At 44.9% G+C, this 21,128-nt stretch overlaps 1 long non-coding RNA gene across 1 annotated transcript; it reads right to left on the reverse strand.

The window, feature by feature from the left end:
- Nucleotides 1-993: 993 nt before the first annotated feature.
- On the reverse strand, nucleotides 994-19,816 carry LOC141424001 (uncharacterized). The gene is made up of 5 exons (XR_012448786.1): nucleotides 17,826-19,816; nucleotides 15,858-15,981; nucleotides 13,106-13,345; nucleotides 12,257-12,455; nucleotides 994-7,547 (listed from the first exon to the last, which is right to left on the reverse strand). It is a non-coding gene; the product is annotated as an uncharacterized lncRNA (long non-coding RNA).
- Nucleotides 19,817-21,128: the final 1,312 nt, after the last annotated feature.

The raw sequence follows: 21,128 nt of genomic DNA on the forward strand, positions 1-21,128 counted from the left end.
CATTTCAAAATAGTTGGGAAAAGAGAATTACTCACTACATGGTGTGGGAATAATTGGTTACTCATGGGTGGGAGGGAGGAAGCTGGCTATTATTCTACTTGGACCCCACATTTAAACATAAAAATGAAATAAAAGTATTGGTGGTGGATTGGAGGTGCGGCTCAAGGAGTAGAGTACCTGCTTTGCATGCATGAAGACCTGAGTTCAAACAGAAGAAGAAGAAAAGAAAAGAAGAAGAAGGAGAAGAAGAAAGGAAGAAGAAGAAGAAGGGGAGGAGGAGGAGGAGGAGGAGGAAAGAAAGAAGAAGAAAGGAAGAGGAGGAGGAGGAGAAGGAGAAGAAGAAAGAAGAAGAAGAAAGGAAGAAGAAGAAGAAGGAGGAGGAGGAGAAGGAGAAGAAGAAAGAAGAAGAAGAAAGGAAGAAGAAGAAGGAGGAGGAGGAGGAGAAGGAGAAGAAGAAAGAAGAAGGAGAAGGAGAAGAAGAAAGGAAGAAGAAGAAGGAGGAGGAGGAGGAGGAGGAGGAGAAGGAAGAAGAAAAGAGGAAGAGTTAACATGTTAGGCATGGTAGCGAGAGCATATAGTCCTAGGTACTGGGGAGGCTGAGGCTGAGTTCAGGAATTTGAAACCAGTTTCAGCAACATAACAAGACTATATGTTGTCATAATGGGAAAAAAAAGGCTTAACACTTTAACAAGTTTGAAAAAAAAGGTTAACATTTTTACATTCTGAACTGGAAAAAGCATAAACATAATACAACATTCAGAAACCATAAAGCAAAAATGTAGTAATCTCTAAAGGAAAATGATGGAGGGGGTGAATTCAACTATGATACATCGTAAGAACTTTGGTAAATATCACAATGTACCCCCAGTACAATGATAATAAAAAGATTTTATAGTCACACTAAAAAAAAAGTAGTAACCTCTAATAACCAGTTTTATGAAACACACAAACTCAAATGACAAGTGACACATTTGGAAAGCAATTTGCAACATATTTGATACACAAAAGGCATTTAATATCTTCAATGAATAGAGCTTTCACAAATGCAGGGAAAGATCAACAGAAAATAACACAAGGAAAGATGCCTAACCCTTTTCACAATCAATGAAAACCACCTTCCACTTGCTAGATTAAAAAGGTAAAAATTCCAGAGGTAAATAGTCCAAGGCTATTAGCAACGGGCCACCTTCTTTATGTTCTCTGTGTCATCTTTTGCACGTGGCCTCCACCTGGCCTCAGGGTGACTGATTTACCTTCAGGCATCACCCCAGGATCAGGCACAAAGAAGGGGAGCAGACAGGGAGGAGGTACAAGGGTCAAGGTTCAGAGGCTACTCCCTCTAACAAGGTTTCTTGGAAACCCAAATTCTGCTCATATCTCATTTGCCTGAACTGTTCGATGGTTGCGTGGCAGTATGGGGAAGTAGGCTTTTCTGGTTGTTGTTGTATAGAAAATGCGCAAATCACACATATATAATTTGATGGATTTTCACAAGGTGAACATGCCCACCTGATCAGTGTCTGGACCAAGAAACAGAGCATTAGGCTGGGCGCCAGTGGCTCACACCTGTAATCCTCACTACCAAAGAGGCAGAGATCAGGATGATCTTGGTTCGAAGCCAGCCAGGGCAAATAGTTTGAAAGATCCTATCTCGAAAATACCCAACACAAAAAAGGTCTGGAAGAGTGGATCAAGTGGTGAAGCGCCTGCCTAGAAAGTGAGGACTTGCGTTCAAACCCCAGTACTACCAAAACAACAAAAAAGTGTTAATAGCCTTACAACTTTCTGCATCTCCTTCCTGAATAGGCATGTTCCTACTGTAACTAAAATTGGATTTGTTAGAGAGAGAGAGAGAGACAAGAGAGAGAGAGAGAGAGAACTAAGTCTGTCATAACTATCATTTTATATATTCCTCCAAAGGCACTCTTATCTTGAACTTTTTCCAAAACCTTTAATTCTCAGTCTAAGAAATTTCAGAGAGAATGGTTGCTGTTTGCATTTTCTATAAATTTAAATTGTGAGATGAGGAACAATGAACTGACACCAAAACAGGAGTTTCCTAGGAGCAGCAGTAGAATCAAAGATGGCGCTAATGAAGTGGTCCTCATGGGATGTTGACCAGTCCCTGTCCCTGGAGAGGTCTGTAAATATGGAAACATCCTAGAGCATTGTAGGGACCATTTTAGGAACTCCACCCTGTGAGTGTGACAAATATGGGATAAATCTGCAATCTGACTTAACATTTTTTAGAAGTGAGATAAACCCCAAATAAGATATGTGGCCAAGTCTTGGATTGGGATTTGGAATTTATTTAATGTGAAAGTGTTCATATTGAAGAGGTCATCTTTGACTGTTGTGAATATAGGCAGTTTTCTCTTGGAGCGCATCCCTGGGATGTAAGCGGCATCAACTAACATTCCAACTCAGCATTGGCTAGTTCACATGCAATCGAAACTCTCCAAATGCAATAAATATATGAGGGCTTTCAGGCAAGCAAACCTCATTCAACGTCAGAGAATTCACACTGGAGAAAAACCATATGCATGCAATGGATAGAAAAAAGTTCCTTTAGACAAAGCTAATTAGACATCTGGCATTTTGTAGCAGAAAGAGGCCCTGGGGATATAATGGATGAGGAAGAACCTTCAATCAGAGTTCCATCTTCAAGACAATATCAACTAATTGATTTGTGACTTAAAACTGGTCATTTGTAATGAATGTGGAAAGCCATCGGGGCAAGTGTTGAGTGTATTGAACATTAGGTCATTCATCCTGGAGAGAGTAATCAAGGTGGAAAATCATTTGAGGATTGCTTGGTTCTTTCTCATCAGCAGAGAATTCACAGGAAAGAAGCATGTTCGTAAAGACTATAGGGGAGTGTTTAGTTAGTCATCAGGCTACTTCATACTAGAGAAAACCCTTGATGAGGAATGGGGCAAAGCCTTCAATTCTTCTCTATTGGATTTTGGAGACTCTTTAGTGCCATCCAGGAGAATTTTCCAGAGGAATTCAGGGTTTATTAAGTATCACACTAAAGCATTAATCTTATCCAAAAAAGGGTTTAAACTTTTTTTTTGCATTTCACTCTAACTAGAGCTTTCATTCCTTTTTCTGATTATTTCATAGGATTTCATTTTTGTCTCTAATGACTTCTCTTCCTTATTTTTTTTATAATACCTACTGGGTATTCAATGCATTTCCACTGAATGAATGAAGTACCCATCTAGGCAAACATGAGTTGCACTGGGTTTGGCTTTTGGGGACAGGGGGGCTGCCCCTACAATTTGTAGGGTGCACAGAACTATGCTGAGAGGGGCTAGTGGAGTAATCTATAGTCACCACTTCTAATATCCACATGCCTCTGGCTGAACCTCATAGGTCTGATGAACCTCCCTGGGCTAATCTTTACATTGCCCAAGAGTATTCTGACATGGGAAATGGGGCAGGTGACTTTTCTCAGGGTCAGAACATAATGGGATAATTTGTACTTGTAAGATACATCAGGGAGATGTCAATCTAATGTTTTTTTCTATTTTAGAAACCAGAGTTTCAAAGAGGAAGGGCTAGGGCTGGAGTTGGGCTTCCCATTTTTGAAGAGTGTCAGAAAAGCACAAAAGAAAACGAGGGTTGGACTGGAAGAAAGATTTCTTCCTCAGTCGATTCCTTTCTTTCCTTCCAATCTAACAGTTCTTTCTAGACCAGAATTCCAAGTCTCCCAAAAGCCACCCTCGCTTCCCACTATCTTAATTGCATTAAAGTGACCCAGGTCTTGAGCATTTCTGGCTCCTGGCTTTGCTTGGAGAAAGACAGAAACAAAAAGTAGAAGAAAAAAGAGAAAGATGGAGACAAGATGAAGAATGAAGAAAACAGGGCATGCACACATGAAGGGAATGGCAACAAAGGACCACAATTCAGGGCACCTATTCCCAAAGGATCTAAACCACCACCAAGGTTGGCTGGAATAGGGCCTAGGCTCCTGCCACTTTAGTTCCAGCTGCCACAAACTTTTTGCAGCTGGGAACACTGGATTCTCCAGAATTCAACCTCACACACCATCTGTTCAATGCAATTTCTTGCACCTTCCATGGCTTCCTGGCTCTTGTTTATGCCCCAGACTCAAGCATTAAATCCTCACTGAACTAGTTCTTCCTAAAATTCATCACTGAGCTCCATTTTAGAAGACTCATGCTTACATTGTTTTCCTGATTGAAATTTGTTGAATATTTTTCTTTCCTTGTCTGTATCCTGTAGGCTCTGGGGGGCTGGGAGTAAACACTGGCATTTGCTCTGTAAACTGAGAAAAAAAATCTCATTTTTATCTTCTCTTATATGAGCAGGAGTTTCCATGCCAACACTTAGGTTGGTTTTGCACCTGGAGCTCTAGCAAGATCAACGGGATACTAAAGGGTGGATGACAGACATGTTTTGAGGTTAGGAATGCTTCAGGCTTCAAGTAGCAGAAATTTGCTTAGAAAGTCAAGACATCTAACTTACACAGGATGAGAATGGAAGTAGATGTTTACAGAATAGGTACACTGATGCTGTCAAGGACGAAAGCTCCTTTAGTTTCTTCTGTCAGTTTCAGCTGCCTTTTCCCCCGGTCCTACTGCCTCATGGACTTAAGATAATCCCAGACATTTCTCCATAAATTTACTAGCAGAACTAAGTCACATGCCCATGTCTAAGGTAGCTAACAGTGAAGGCCAAAAATAACAAGCTTGTTATGTTGACACACATGGGCAAGACTTGGCCTGTTAAGCCACAGGGCAGTAGGACAGGTCTAGGGCTATCTCTTCTTCTCCTTTATCCTCTTACCAAAACCAGGCTTATTTTTCCTTCCACAATGAGTGAATTTTCTCTGTGTCATAACTTGTTTTTGTTTTGTTTATCATGTTTTTTCTTCTTCAATGTAATTCTTGCCAGAAAATTAGTAAACCTGGGCCCTACATGCCCTCATGACATCTTGTCACACACTACCAAAACTTTCTAATTTTTGGTTCAAATTTCCAAAAGGGGGAATCTGACCAATCTGACTGGCCTTCCTAACATATTTGAGCCAAGATGACTTTAAAAGTCATTGGCCAGTTATTTTGGATCACGGCTTGATGAACTGTATATGTGTTCTGAGGCAGAGTCTCTAGGTGTGATACTGCCACCTAGACAGCAGGGGCTGGAGGTAGGATATGTAAAGTGGAGGGCAGCAGAGAGGGACATAGATAGTGGGTTCTGAGAGCCCGAATGAGAATACAAAAAGATAAGGATACTCTTCTGGAGAGAGTGGCCACATGGAAGAAAATGGAGGCACCAAGAATGTGAGTCCAAAAGCCATTTTGAACACTCCAGCTCCTTTGGATGCTACCAGGAGAGGACTGGAAGAATCTAGCTGGCAGACAGAACCAAGGTCCCAGGCAGAGCCTTAGGTGGGCTATATCAACTATCTCCAATCATTGCAGCTGTTCCTGTAGAGGGCCAAAATACAGTAATATAGAAATAAACTGTAATGCCTGACTTGCAGAGCTGAGAAAATAATCACAGGTTCTTGAGTCTAACCAGATTCGAGAATTCTCAATTCCCAGAACAGAGAGTCCAGTGACTGGTGGTGGGAAATTGATATTTCTCATGAATGTGCCTTCAATGAGATGGGAATATATATTATCTACTAGACTTGGTTTCCTACAAACCTGGGTTTGGTTTCCATAAGCTGGCGAAGAGTCTGTGGAAGCAGGACTATTCCCAGATTGCCTAGAGCCCAGCCAGAAAGTGAGCTGCTTCTTCCAACAAATGGAATTAAAAATCCTGCAATGGAAAAGCTAGGCTTTTTGTTTAACAGAATAGCTACTGGGTAGACCTGGACTTGAATCCTGGTTCCTCTACTTATTAGTTGCATGACCTTGAGCAAGTGATTTAACCTCTCCATGCCTTAATTCCCTCCATTGTAACATGAAGACAGAAATACACAAATCTCAAAGGTTTGTTGGAAAGATTACATGAGATATTGCACATGACAAAGTCAGTGCTAAATGCAGGCTACTTACTAGTATTGTTATAGTCACTCACCCATTATGTGACTTAGTGAGTGGAGGTCAAGGGTCTGGCGAGGGGAAGCTGTACATCATTAGCCTGGCTTGGCTCCTATGCATGGGAACTCTGACTAGTGTCCTTATGGTGGGGAGCAGGGGATAGGGAATGTGGCAGGGGGCTCTTTACAATTTTCCATCTTGACCCAGTTTCTTGAGAAATTTCTGGAAAACTCCTCTTTGGAGTGACCTTCATCAGCTCCTTGTGATGGTCACCTAACCCCCTAAACCTTTGATCTTGCAGCAGCCTTTACTTGACAATCCACTTTGATTTCCTCTGCCTGTTTTTGTGGTTTCTATTCAATGTGGCCTTAGGACAGTCATTACAGAAGTGATGGACAGAATATTCTAGAAACTTCCAGCTACAAACTTCCAGCATAGAAGTTGGTGACTGGCTGTCTCCTATGGTTCAAAGATTACCAGTGAGCATGGGGCCTCTGCTAAGCTGATGAAGAGGCAGCTGTCCGGCCACTCCCTTCCCTCTTCTTGACACTGAGTGACCTACTGATACCTTCATCAAGTCAATGCCTGCAATGAATGTAGTTGTCAACAACACCAAGGACTAGTTGCCACCAAAAACAGTTTTTTAACTTTCTAGCTTTTAAAGACAGCTAGAAGGCAGCTCCAAAGTCATATAAAAACCTGGACTTAGATATAGCATTTGTCTGTTCCCCCTGCCCCAGGGAGATATTTGCAACTAGAAAGAGATAAGGGTCCCTTTCTGTACTTGGTGTGTGGGACCCAGCACTTAGCCATGTACTTATTACTCATGTGAGGAGGGAGACAGACAGGTGGGCTGGTCCAGTTCAGGTGAATGACCTCTGCTCCCCCTTGTTACCTCCATGAATTCCCTTGCTGCCAGCTATGAGCAATTATTCATTTGGTAGATACTCTGTGAATGCCACATGCTAAGCTGGCACTGTGAAACGAGACAGGCCTAAGACAAAAACCCTGGCCCTCACAGAGCTCCAAATTCACATGGAGGGCAGCCCTGAGCCAGTCTTACAGAACCAGGACACTGTGAATGGGCAGCTCTAGAACAGTATTGATTCTTGCTTGTTCCCTGCTTGTCCCTCCCCAATATCATTTCCAGGGCCCAGCCAATGCGAAGCACCTCTCAACATCTCCCAGGCAAAGCTGAGGCAATGGGGACCAAGTATATGACACCTTATGGATTTTCAGGCTAATGTAGCTGGCCTGCCTCATGGTGGGGGGGTGTGGAGAGGAAGGGGTGGCAGTAAATAGATCACCTTCCTGTCTATGTGACCTTGAAGAGAAGGATGGACAACCATCCTGGAAATGCAGGCTGAGTCTTCAGTCCATGGTGAATACCGAGTCATCTGCTTAGAATTCAGTGGCCACGGTCACACCTGGTTGCCAAACCACACCACATTCCTTGGTGTCTCGGGTTCGAAGGTTCCATGGAGAATCCAAAGGACATGATGTGGTTCTTCTTCAAAGACTTCAAGTCTGCTGAAGAAGAAAACGTGATGAGTGACAAGAGTATGACAGCAGTATTGAATGGCCCTTACAGGCAGTGAATTCTCACAGAAACACGGGGGAGTCACATTACAAGCTCACAGGTTCTGGAAGGCTTCAGGGAAGAGGTGGGCTTTGGGCGGCCTTGGAGTGGTGGTGGTGGGGGGCTGCATCATGGGGCACCTCTATGTGTACCATGACATGCACACTCAAGACCATCTGTGCATCATTCCTATGTGAATGGGAGGTTCACTCAGCAACCGCAGGAAGACAGCCAGGGGCTGGAGTATTTATCTATGCATACTGTATCTCAGAAATGGAGGCTTGTGACACTCATTTCCTATAGTGTCATCACAGCATGAAACCAGGGCTGAGCACATGCTGTCAACACAGATGCTCAGCCTGCCTGCCAAAGTAGAGCTGTGGGGCCTCCTGCGAGGATGGCCACTTCCCAGAGGCCAGAATTTGGAAGGACTTTAAGCCAAGAAAGATACCTCTAAACCCCAGCCCCACTTCACCAGCATGATGCTTGGGGTCAAACATTTGGACAGGATTCTGGCAGAAAACCAAAGCATGAACACAGTAGAGGAAATCTTTGAATATTATGAATAAAGGGAAAATTTCCATTCATCCCATAATTCATACTGGAGAGACTCCCTGTGAATGGAGGAAGATCCTTGGATGGAGGCAAGCAGCAAGAGAGAGAAAAGCAGAGGGCAGGTACAGTGCAGAATAAACTTGAACCCACGTCAGCGCTTACGCTTGTGTGCATCACAAGAGAAAACCCACGTCCTCAGTGATCAGGACAACGCTCTGAGAAACCACTGCCTCACCCAGCATCAGATGAGCCATTTGCAGTGAAATCTTTTCAATGTAATGAATGTAACATTGTGATGGATTTTGGAGAAATCAGCTCTTATTCATCAGCCAAAGGTTCCTGGTAGAGAGGGCGGATACTCGTCACTGATGACGAGACTCCGGGGGCGCTTCCAGCCCACAAGACAAGAAGACCAAGGACAGTGAGGGGGCATGGAAGCACTCATGCCCTGAAATGCTCACACAAAAGAAAAACATGAGGAAGGAGGTGAACTTAGAAAAGCACTCTTGTTGGCTCTTGTACTTTTAGCAGCAGAAGTGGACAGACTTCCTGTAAGGAGAACAGAAACGTTGGGGACAGAGTTCACTAGACTACGTGTGGTGTTGCACATACATCCTTGGGGTCCACTTACAGAAGAGGAGAATCCGGGCTCCAAGACTCTAAGTTGCTTTTCCCATAGGGCTACAATTTTTCTTCATCTTCCCTCCTCTTTCCTCTTCGTTCCTAGTACTTAGCAACTTTACTAGTCTACAGTCATTACGTTTTGCTCTTTCCTTATTTCTTTCACTTTCTTCCTTCTCTTTCCTCCCTCCCTTCTTTCTCTTCCCTCCCATCCTTTTTTCTCCTCCCTCCCTTCCTTTTCTCTTTCTTCTCCCCCTTCCTTCTTTCTTTCTCCTCCCTCTCTTCCTTCTTCCCTTCCTTTTTTCTTCTCTCTCTCTTTCTTGGCAGTATTGGAGTTTGAGCTCAGGGCTTTGTATTTACTAGGCAGGTGCTCTACCACTTGAGCTACGACTCCAGCCCCATTCACAGTCATTTCTTCAGCTCCTTGGCTCAAACTCTGATGGGGCCTGGTGCTTGTGTCTTCACATGCTTTACTTGGCCATCTACCCATCCATGGTGTCTAGGGGATGCTGCTGTGACTGGTTCACTCATTCTTTCATTCATTTGAGAAGTGTCTTCAGAGAATGTACTCTGTTCTGTGCTTGGCCCTGTTTTTCTGTGCTGGGATACAGGACAGGGAAGAGGGAGGTATCAGTAACAAGTGGCTTGGGGAGAAGGAAGGGGAATCAGGAGCTCTCCAGTAGTCTTGAGATTATGGAGGTGTCTGTGTTCCAGAGAGGGAGCAGTGCCGGGAGGAAGAGAGGAAGCAAGAACTCTGATTGCTGATTGCCTTCTGTGTTCCAGGATGCACTGCATATGATTTCTTAGGAACCTGCGGGCTCAGTCCCATTGTTTGCTGTGTAAATATAGAAAACAAAGCTGGGTGTGATGGCACATGCCTGTAGGCCCAGTACTCAGGAGACTGAGGAAGAAGGATTCTGACTTCAAGGCCCACCTGGGTTATATAGCAAGTTCCAGCTTGGACTACATAGCAAGTGAGTTCAAGGTTAGCCTGAACTACATACACAGTGAGACTCTGTCTCAAAAAACAAACAGAGCAGTGACATGGCTCAAGTGAGCACCTGCCTCACAAACATAAGGCCCTGAGTTCAAATTCAAGTACCTTAAAACAAGCAAACAAAAAGCAAAAACAAGACAAGGTACATGCATAGCTAGTAAGGGGCAGAGCCAGCCCTCAAAGCTAGATGTGTCTCATGTCAAACTCCTTGGTCTTTCTACCACCACAAGGGAGAGAGCTGGTCCTTTTGCCACACTCTTCCTTGGGATATGTTTCCAGAGACTTAGAGGACAAAGAGCTAGGCACCTGGTGAGCTGTGAAGGCAAGGTCAAAGGAAGGAGAGAAATGGACAGGCTTTTGTAGACAGCCTCAGGGAACAGATCAAAGCTCATTCATTCATTCATTCAATCACTCATTCTACATCCACGTAGTAAATCTTTACTGAGCCCCAGGAGCACCAGACACTATGCCGAGAAGCTGGGGACATGAACAGATAAGGCTGACATGGTCCCTGCCCTCAGTGGATGTCCATTCTGGAAAGGAGACAGATAGTCAGCATGCTGTGTTTTGAAAGGGAAGGTACTGGGCCCCTCGGAAGCCCAGAAAAGGATTACATAACACTGAGTCGTGGGGCTGAGGGAGACATCTGGCAAAATTCTGGGGACAGTCTTCCAGAAAGAAGCATGCGGGATCTGCTGTTGACAGAGCAGAGTGAAAGCAACTGAAACAAGCCCAGGGTTGTCAGAAAATAGGTGGAGGGAGGCTGGAAGGGATAGACCAGGGCCTCCAGGGCCCAATGGGCCTCAAAGGGAGTTCAGACTAGATTCTGGGAAGCAGTGGAGTGTAAGTTGGGAGGGGGGAGGAATGGCCTGCACAGCCTTGTATCCTTCCCTTGAAGCTCAAAGCTACAAAAGGAGGGGAGATGTGTGGGAAATTGTGTCAAGTTCAGGCCTGAAGGGCAGGTTCCAAGGGTCTGGTTTCCAGCAGGCTTTGGAGTGGATGTTGGTGGTTAAACATTTCCCTCTTGTGGTCTAGAGTTGTATTGCCAAGAAAATTTGGTGTGGTGGGAGTGATGGGGGGTGGTGCTACTCACAGCATAGGCAGGGGGGCTTCCTCTAGGTTCTCAATCTGAAATCTAAGTGACACTAGGCCAGGAGTGGCATGGAGCTTGTGAGCTAGAGGAGATTCAGACTTCTTTCTTTTAGAGAAATAGTGTTAATGGGGAAAATGTATACATACGTATATACATATACAAAAGTGTTCAGCCAGGCACCAGTGGCTCACACCTGTAATTCCTGCTACTCAGGAGACAGAGAGATCAGAAGAATCAAGGTTTGAAGCCAGCCTAGGAAAACAGTTCTCGAGACTATCTTGAAAAACCCAACACAAAAGAGGGCTTAGTGGCTCAAGTGGTAGGGTGCCTGCCTAGCAAATGTTGAGATCCTGAGTTCAAACCCCAGTGCTGTCAATAAAAAAAACCAAAAAACAGTGTTGAAAAGATACTCAAATGTTACCAGTAATGGTTCTTTCCAGAATAGGTGACTAGAATTTTTTTATTTTACTACATATTTTAAATTTTCTGCCATTTTGTCATTACTTTTGTTGACGAGAAGAAAAAAATGGGTTTTTTTGGGAGGCAGTACTGGGGTTTGAACTCAGGGCCTGCACCTTGAGCCACTCCACCAGCCCTTTTTTTTTTGTGATGGGTTTTTCGAGAGAGGGTCTCATGAACTATTTGCCAGGCTGGCCTCAAGCCATGATCCTCCTGATCTCTGCCGCCTGAGCAGCTGGGATAACAGGCATGAGTCACTGGTGGGCGCCCAGCCCTCTAACCCTTTTGGCTTATGTTATTTTGGACAGAATCCTGTGCTTTTCTCTCCAGGCCAGCCTTGGACCATGTTCCTTCTACCTATGCCTTCCACATAGCTAGGATTACAGATGTGCTCACCACGCCATGCTTGTTTGTTGAGATGGGGATCTCACTAACTTTTTGCCCAGGTTGGCCTCAAACTTTGTTTCTCCCAATCTCCACCTCCCAAATACCTGGGATTACAGAGGTGTGAGCCTTCACTTCTGACCCATATTATTTTTTAAAGAACAGAAGCGAAAGAAAAGTAGCCCAAGAGGGAACCCAGGAGAGGCCAGGAGACTGATGTGTGAGTTAAAGGGCTTGTTGGTGAGGTGTTGTCCAGGCAACTTCCATCTCCCTTCTGAACCTGGTCACAAACCCATGCCAAGATGGCCTTTTTTTGGGGGGACCTGGCCATGCCCCACGTGCTCTTCAGAGTCCCACACAGCCTGCATTCTCATGTTGAAGGGAGGGACGGCCTTTGCTGTGTGGCCCTGGAAATGCTTCTGAACCTGAGTTTCCAAAGTGTCATATGTATGTCTTTTCCACAGACTTCCTGCATTTTGTAAAAATGCTACACACACCTACACGTGCACACCCACGTGCATACACAGAAGATAAGGGGATGAACTTGCCTGAGTTCACTTGCAGGCTGAGGCTAAAGTCCAGGCCGGGGGTAAGCAGGAGTCTCCCAGTCACACTTGCTGCCACTTGACACTGAGGAAGGGCTTCTGTCTCTACCCCAGATGGTTTTCGTCAGCGAATCACTGGTGACACTCTCAGCCGTTCAGAGGATGTCTGGGTGTGACTTCTCTCCAGGGGAGCACAGAGGACCTGGGGTCAATCAGGGTGGGCCCAGGTGGCAATGGGCCAGGTGCAGTAAAAGATAAGGGAGTGACAGGGCAGTGACTCCTGATGCTTGGAGTCCTTTGGTACAGGACAGGGAGGGCTGAGGTGGATGGCTCTTTGGTGCTATACCAGTTACTTGGAGAAAGCAAGTGGGAAGGTGGGGGGTCCTGGCTTGACCACCCTCCTTGCAGCTGGGCCCCAGGGGGACTCTGGGCAGCCTCCTTCCTAAGAGACTAGCTATGGTGTCTCTTTGTAGTGTTGCTTGACTGCTGAACCTCCTGCTGAAGTGGGTACAGCTGGGAATCAAGGGTAGGTGAGCCTGGAATTCTACCTGCAGGCTCCAAATGGTGTTTCAGGGACCCAACATGGAGATTCCACGTGCTTATTACTTTGTGGGCCACTCCCAGGACCTGCTGGGTCAGACACCAGAACCTGGTGTCGCCTGGAAGGCATTGCCAGCCTCCCCAGTCCAAAGACAGTCAACCTGTCTGTCAGAACCACGTGCATATACATGAGGAAGCTCTTCTTCTCCTCAGGCCCTCCTGGTGGGCAGGGCCAGCTCAGACATTGGTCGCGCATGCTACACCAGTGGCCCCCTTGCCTGGACCTTTCTGGACCTGGAACAAAGGACTCACCTGTCCTGCAGGCTGAGTCACTCTGGTCCCCTTCACACAACTCCCTGCTCTCTTCTCCTTAAAGGAGCTGCTTGGCTTCTCTTTTGGGAGGGTCCCAGACGTCAGCTGAAGGTTCTGGAACATTCTGAGGTATTTCCTGGCTTGGGTGCTGCAGAGCTTCCCCAGGGGGTCTGCTTGAGGTCACCTTGCGATAGTCCTTCATGAACCGCCTCACAGGAGGCAGACTCCTCGTTCTCAGTCCTAAAAACAGAAAAGTCAAAACAGGCCAACGAAGTAAAAGCCATGCCTGTCACAGATCGATTAAGCAAACAGCAATGAAAAATGAAGTTGTAGAAGAGTGTTAAATGATCATACTTCTAAAAAGCAGGTTATAAAAGATATGTGAAACTGGGCGTGGAGGCGCACACCTGTAATCCCAGCACTCAGGAGCCTGGAGCAGGAGGATCTCGAGTTTCAGGCCAGCCTGGGCTACATGAAGAGACTGTGTCTTAAAAGCAAAACAAAACAAAACAAAACAAAACAAACTTAAACGGTGAGAATATGAGTTATTTTCATTTTCCTTTTCAGGCATATTTGTTATTTTCTAAATATAAGGACAACCCATCAAGTTATTATTTCACAAATCTGGGAAGAAGACAAGGAAAGAGCAGGGGTCTGAAGTGGTATGTGAGGTGTGGAGGTAGGGATGCATGAGCCCAGCTGGCCATGCAGGTACAGGGTGAGTGACCAGTAGGTGCTGAGGAGTTTGCCTAAAAGGGTGCTGGGGCGCCCCTTTAGGTGGGATAGGGAGGAAGGCAGGAGCTGCAAGTCTGGGGCAGCTTGGAAGCTGCTCAAAGCTTACAAGGTCTTTGATGATGACAGTGAACTCAGGAAGGTGAAGGAAGGAGTGAGGGAAGAGAAGGAAGAAAGCTGAGCTTTAAGGCACAGTCCTGCACTGGATAAAGAACCCCTAACACATAATAACACATAATAACATAATAAACAGTAATAAGCTGGGTGTGGTGGAGAACTCCTGTAATCCCAGCACTTGGGAGCTGAGGTGGGAGGACTGTGAGTTCCAGGCCAGCCTGTGCTACATAGCAAGACCCTGTTTCAAAAAAAACCCCATAAACAGTGATGAAAAAATAACTTTCATATGTCAGCAATCTGTGTTTATAAAGTACCTTCTCATCTACTATTTTGATATTTAGAGATGGGGAAATGGAGGCTCAGAGAAGTTAAAGGATTTACCTTTAAGTGCATAGCACTTAGTACCCAGGAAGCCAGGCCTGACTCCAGTTGCTTCTGGTGCCCATGTGGCTGTACTTCACTAAGCAGTGAAGCCAACGATTTAAAATCACTCAACAACTGGGGACCCCAAATACACAGATTATTAAAGATGCTAGTTCCAGTGCTGGTGCAGGGACCCAGAGGCCTCTTGTAGGACCAGGTGACCATCATCAAATGTTGAATTCTGGTCTGGTCCTCAGGGGTTAGAGGGGTAGCTGGGGTGGCTAACATGGCTGGCAGGGCACACAGGGCACAGGTCATTTAGTGGCTTACCAACCCATCTAGAAGTGTCTCAATACCTAACCAACACTATGAATGTCCTCTGTGCCACATGGACCCCAATATTACTAAGAGAGTCTAGAAGTGGTCCAAAGTGTCACTTGTTTCAGGTGGTAGATTTTGGTCAAACTGCACTCCAATGAGAAGAAACTCAAGTGTTTCCCAGATGTAGGCTCCCAATTCTGTGGAGTCAACTTGTGGTTCCTATGCTCGCACAGAGATCAGTGGAGACTGCTACTCTAAACCAGGCTTTGTTTATAGTCTGCTTATGAAGGAAGGGACTGAGTGTGGAGGATTTACAGCAAGTGGTGTCATGAATCCTCTCTGGAGGAGGGGACAGAAGCATCACTGCCTCTGTCTGCTCCCTCTTGGGTTGGGTGGATCCCTTATTGGGACAATTCTTTCCATCCTCAGTCCCTGCCCCTGCCTTTCCCTGAAGGGGCTTGGTATCCCACAGACTTACTTCAAATCCTAAATACAGGCTTTATGTAGGAAAGGAGAGATGTTACTGTTAATGAATGTGTTTATGAGCAATGCCATGGATTGTAGGTTAGCTAAAAAGCTACCAGACACTGGGCACTGGTGGCTCATGCCTGTAATCCTAGCTATTCAGGAGGCAGAAATCAGGAGGATTAGTTTGAAGCCAGCGTCAGGCAATTAGTTCTGAGACTGGTTTTTCTATTTCAGAAATACGCAAAACAAAAAAAGGCTAGTAGAGTGGCTCAAGTGGTAGAGCACTTGCCTAGCCAGCTACCGGATGATGTACTGAGTGTGGTGGTGCATGCCTGTAATTCCAGCAGAGGTAGGAGCACTGGAGTCAGAGGTTGGCCCAGGCAAGAGCAGGAGACCCTATCTGAAAAACAAACTAAAGTAGAAAAGGGCTGGGGGTATGGCTAAAGTGGTAGAGCACTTGCTTAGCAAGTGTGAGGCCTGGGTTCAAACACAGTATTGCCCACCCTCCCCTTCCACCAAAAAAAATATGGAAGAGGCCTAGGTGGACCTGCAGGCACCTGGGGATAACTGAGTAGAGGATCTTCATTCTATTTGGTGTTCTGTGATGACCCAGTAGCTCTCCAAGTTGTGGATAAGGTCTTATGCTGATGTGATGGACCACACTGGGTTTGGTATAGATCTGGACCTGCCTTCTAATCCAGGAGGACCCAGGACAAAGGGACAAAGACCCCTAGAGGACTCTGTTTCTTACCACAGGCTCCCAAGCTCCACGTCTGAACAGGGTTTCTATTGGCGGAAGACAGCAGTGCTGATGATTCTTGTGCCTACTGTGGAGGTGTCATGTGTCCCAGAAGGACATCTTGTCCAGCGGGGGGCTATGAAGGAAATAAGGGTGATTACTTGCTTTTTTCTTTTAAGAAAATTTCTTGTTAGATTCCCCCACCCAGTGTATTTATTTAAAAAATTATTTTCTAGTTACAAAGCAATGTCTATTTTTTTGTGAAAAGTTATATCCGTAACCAAAAAAAAAAGAGAGAGAATAAAACACCCAGTGCTACAAAAAACAAAAAACAAAAATGGATAAAGGGGCTGGAGGTATAGCTCAATGGAAAAAGACCCAGTAATGGGCTGGGGTAGTGGCTCAAATGGTGAATGCCTAGCAAGTGTGAGGTCCTGAGTTCAAACCCCAGTACCACCAAAAAAAAAAGCCTAGTACTATAGGAACAAAGGAAAAATTACAAAGAGAAAGTCTTTCATAATCTTATTTTCCAGAGATATTCAAGTAAGATATAAGGGCCTCACGATTGCTAGGCAGGCACTTCTCACTTGAGCTATATACTCCCACCCCCTAAATAAGATTTTGATTCAACTTTTGATAAAAGTTATAGTTTTAAAGGAGATGTAATGTGGATAGACTAACACACTGAACATGTTTCCTAGATTTTTCCATAAACATCCTAATTTCAAATATTCCATCTAGTTGTTCTCAAAACCCATCAAAATGACACTGAAATCGCAGTTTTTATGAATCCAAACTGCCTTTCCCAGACACCTGCTCAAGCCTGGAAACAGCACACACATTCTCAGCTCAACCACTTGCATTCCTTTTCTATTGCTGTCTTAACAGATCGCCCCCAAACTCAGCATTTTAAAGCAACATTTCTATCTCCCACCATCCTGAGTGCTGGGAATCTGGGAGTGGTCTAGCTCAGGATCCCCCCCCCCACCCCTTTTTTTTCTTTTCTTTTAGCTCAGGGTTCCTTAAGAGGTTGAAGCCAAAATGTCTGCTGAGGCTGAGGATTTTTTTTTTTAAACTTTGGATATCAAGAGATATCAAGTTCGCTCAGAACATAGTGGGGGAAGATAATGAACTCCTCTGCCTCACGGCTAGTCTGCCAGCAAAAGGTACACAGAGTCAAGGTCCTTGTTTCTCTCTGGAAGTTTCTAGAAGGTGATGGGTAAGGAGTTGCACAGAACTCAAGAAATGTGAAACCTAAGTTGGGCACCAGTGGTTCATACCTGTAATCCCAGCTACTCAGGAGACAGAGATCAGGAGGATCAAAGCCAGCCAGGGCAAAATAGTTCAAGAGACCCTAGCTTGAAAAATTCACACAAAAAAAGGGCTGGTGGAGTGGTTTAAGGTGTAGACCCTGAGTTCAAACTCTGGTATTGCAAAAAACAAAAACAAAAACAAAAGAAAAAAATGCGAAACCTGCACTTAAATCTGTACTAATTCTGTATATATATATGTATGTATGTATATGTAGAGAATGGTTAAAAACTGAATGGTTTGAAAATGATTTAAAGATAGCTCAGAGTAAACAAAAAACAAAACTAGGAAATCAAAGTCTAATTCATGAGCTAAAGGTAAAACAGGACAGCTAAGAAGCAGAGATGTGAGTGGTTAAAATAGATTTGGTGCTAGTTTTCTTCGGAGGCCTATCCGTTTTCACAAATTATTTTTTTATGTTTGTGGTAGTGGGAATGGAACCCAGTGACTCCTGCAGGCTAGGCACATGCTCTAACACTGAGCTACACCCCAACCCCACAAATTGGTTCTCTTCTGCCTCCTGTCCTGCCTCCAGCATCAATTTCTCCCCTATCCCCAGGGGGCACTCCCAGCCCCAGGCCTGAGGCTCCTGGGACAGAATGGTCAGGACACCTCTACCATGGCCGCCTAGCTGTGACTCTTGGGCTTCAGCCAGTGGGGCAGACACACCTCTGTGGCGTAGACAAACTGTCCACACTGTCAAGAGCACTGGTGGGCCAGCTCTCTGTTGTGTGGATGATTCCTGTGTGGTGAGTTTTCTGCATCCTCAATGATCCTCCTTCAACCTTCAGTATCAGAATTCTGTCCTGCTGTTGAGGTCCAAGGACATAGCAAATTTCAAATTCCATGAGTGCCTTTGTTTTTCAGAGAACTCATCAAAGACATTAAACACATTTGCAAAAATAAAAAAATCGTGGTTATAGAAATCTTCCATTCCACTAAAGTAGGCCATATACAATGAAAATCTCACATGTCCATTGCCTAGCTTCAATAAGCATTCATTTTCTGTCCATCCTTTTTTTTCTCCACGCTGCATTTTTGTGTGTGTGCTGAGTATTTTAAGACAAATTCCAGACATGTATTTTTTTGTTGTTGTTGTTTTGAGACAGGGTCTCGTTATGCAGCCCACGCTGACCTGGAACTCTAGATCCTCCTGCCTTGGCCTCCCAGGTGCTGGGATTACAGATGTGCACCACTGTGCTGAGCCAGACATATACCGTTTTTTTTTTCTCCTGATTAATAAGTCAGTATATATTTCCAGCAGATGAGGATTAAAATTATACTTTATATTAAAAAGAATCTGAGAGCTGGGGTGTGACCTCGGGTTTGATCCCCAGCACAGAATAAAAAGTCAAAAAGAATTTGAATGTATATGACAGAACAGTTTAGCAAGTTCTGCATATCACTGCCAGCTCCAGTGACCACCGACTGGGCAACTCCCTTTCATCTATAGCCTTACCTCGCCCATCAACACTGGGTATTTTCGAAGCAAATCTCAGAGATCATTTTATCCATAAATTTGCATTATGTGTGTCCAAGGTTCTTTGTCTTTTTAAAGACAAAAAAAAAAAAAATATTGAGACAGGATCTTAACTACATAGCCCAGGCTGGCCTCGAACTCTCAATCCTCCTGCCTCAGCCTCCCCAGTACTGGGATTACAGGCGTGCACCACCACCACGCCCACCTTTTACAGTTAAAAAAAATTGAACACTAATTCCTTAATAAAATATTGATTGATGAATCAAGGTTCACGTCTCCTGATTTAAAAAAAAATCGGTTGGTTGTTAGAGAATCATCATCGAATAAGGTCTACACGTTGCACTTGACAGTCTCTTCAATTACAACTTCAATTTCCTCTTTAAAAATTTTTAAATATATATATATGTGTATATGAAAGTATTTCAGTTGTTTGTCCTTAGCACGAAATGCACAGGGATCGGGGGTCGGGGACGACGCCGAGGCGGGGCGAGAGCGGCACCCCGCCTTTCCCTGGCGGACACTGCCCTCTGGCGGCCATCCGGGCGCACCCAGCTCCGGCTCACAGGCCAAGAGCTAAAGCGGGTGGGTTTCCTGGACTCCAGAAAAGTCCTCACCGTCCGTAGGGCGACTCGGGACTACAGTGCCGGTCTCTGGACTACGGTGGCAGGAGGCGAACGTTAACGGCAGCCGCTCGGTTCATCTCCCGCGCAGGCCCAGCTCCCGCCCGACTACAATTCCCACAGCCCTCAGCGGCAGACCGGTTATATTAGGAAGACCCGAAGGGCTCGCCAAGCTCTGCGACCGTTGGTAGCCTGGGCCTTCAGGTGGCCGTGCGCAGTACCGTTCCTGCTAAACGGCTTCAAAACGGTCTGTCCACGCGCTCCCGACACTCAGTCTTTAGTGGCCGGTGGAGATTCGGCGATTTGGCTTGCGGGAACTGCATCTCCCAGAATGCTTTGGATATGGGTCACTTCCGGTCGCGAGGCACCGAAATGGTAAAGTGTTGCCACAGAGACCAGCGGACAGAGAGCCGGAGGAGTGGGAGAGAGAAAGGTAGAAAGGAAAACTTGATTGTAAAGCAACGTTGCAGAGCACGGACTCTTCTGTTTGTTTTTGTTTCCGCGGACGCTCGAGGCCAAAGAGAACGCTCCTGGGGAATACGGGGGTCGCTGCTCCCTAAGAACTATGGGAAATGTAGTTCTTGGTTGGCGGCTACCACCTCCAACACAAGCCAGGCAAAAACACTACCCCTCTACACCCTTGATCCCCCAACTCAGACTTTGCCTCCCATGCTTAAGTGCTTTTTCTTTATGCCAACCCTCCAGTGCTGTGTTATGGACACTTTAAATGCCTTAAGTGGAGCATGATACCTGGTTAGCGTGTCCCCCCCCCCCCCCCCCCCCCCCGTCATCTTCTGTTAAGTGGCCTGTCCCTGCTGTGTTTAGGGGCCTTCAGTGTCTAATAGACTTGTCTACTCTGCTAGGTTGGTGGGTGATGTGATCTCACCTGTTGTCTTTCCTCCTCCTCATATGCAAGAGTCATATTAGGATTGTTCTTTTCATTTATGACTGATACCTTAAAGCGATTGTCACTAATTTTTTTTTTTTTTTTTTTTGGCAATACTTGGGCTTGAACTCAGGGCCTTGCGCTTGCTAGGCAGGTGCTCTACCACTTGAGCCACACTCCCAGCACTCTTTTTTTTTTTTTTTTTTGATGCAGAACTCAACTTCTTGTTTTAAAAAGTAGCACCCGAAAAGTTGGATTCAGAAGAGATATATTCTTGAAAGTACACGAAATGAGTTTCTATGATTAGAAACCAAGTTCCTCATTTACTGTGATAAAATTAGCATGGTTAGTATTTTATTCTTCTGAACAAAATATTTCATTGCTTAATATTGTGAACTCACATCTATGTGTTTCCTTTTAAAGTCACATAGAAAAAAAAGGCATTGTTCTTTATCAACAAAGTTCTAAATCACAAAACTTCAGTAAGATGATAGCTCTAAAAAAGATAGGTTCTTTTATTTCATACAACACCTCAAATGTCTAATACCTACAGTTAGACCTGATCTAAAAAGTATTTCTGCACTGAGGCTTTAGAGACAGGAGGCATATTTTTAAAGCCTATCCAAAAGCCTAGATAGGAACAAACTTAAAAGTGCAGAAAGATAAATGATGTGTTGCTCACTTCAAAGCATCGGGAACTTTCCTTTTGAAGTGGGAACAGTTGGCAGACACAACATTTCCATTGGCTTTTAACTTGGGCAGGAAAGAATGGCCCGTATCATAAATGTAGAGAATTATTTAACTGATGAAAGTAGAAATCATATCAAAACTATGTAATCTGCTCCAAACGTTCAAAAGCAGTTTCCTCCCTCCTCATTTAATTTCTTTGGTTTTTAAAAACATGGAAGCAACCCATTTGTTGCCTACAGAAAGAGTACATTTGTTGAGGAAGCCTCAACCAAGGCCAGGATAGTCACATAGTAACA

This window comes from Castor canadensis, chromosome 6, assembly GCF_047511655.1.
Source record: "Castor canadensis chromosome 6, mCasCan1.hap1v2, whole genome shotgun sequence".
Classification (NCBI taxonomy): Eukaryota; Metazoa; Chordata; class Mammalia; order Rodentia; family Castoridae; genus Castor; species Castor canadensis.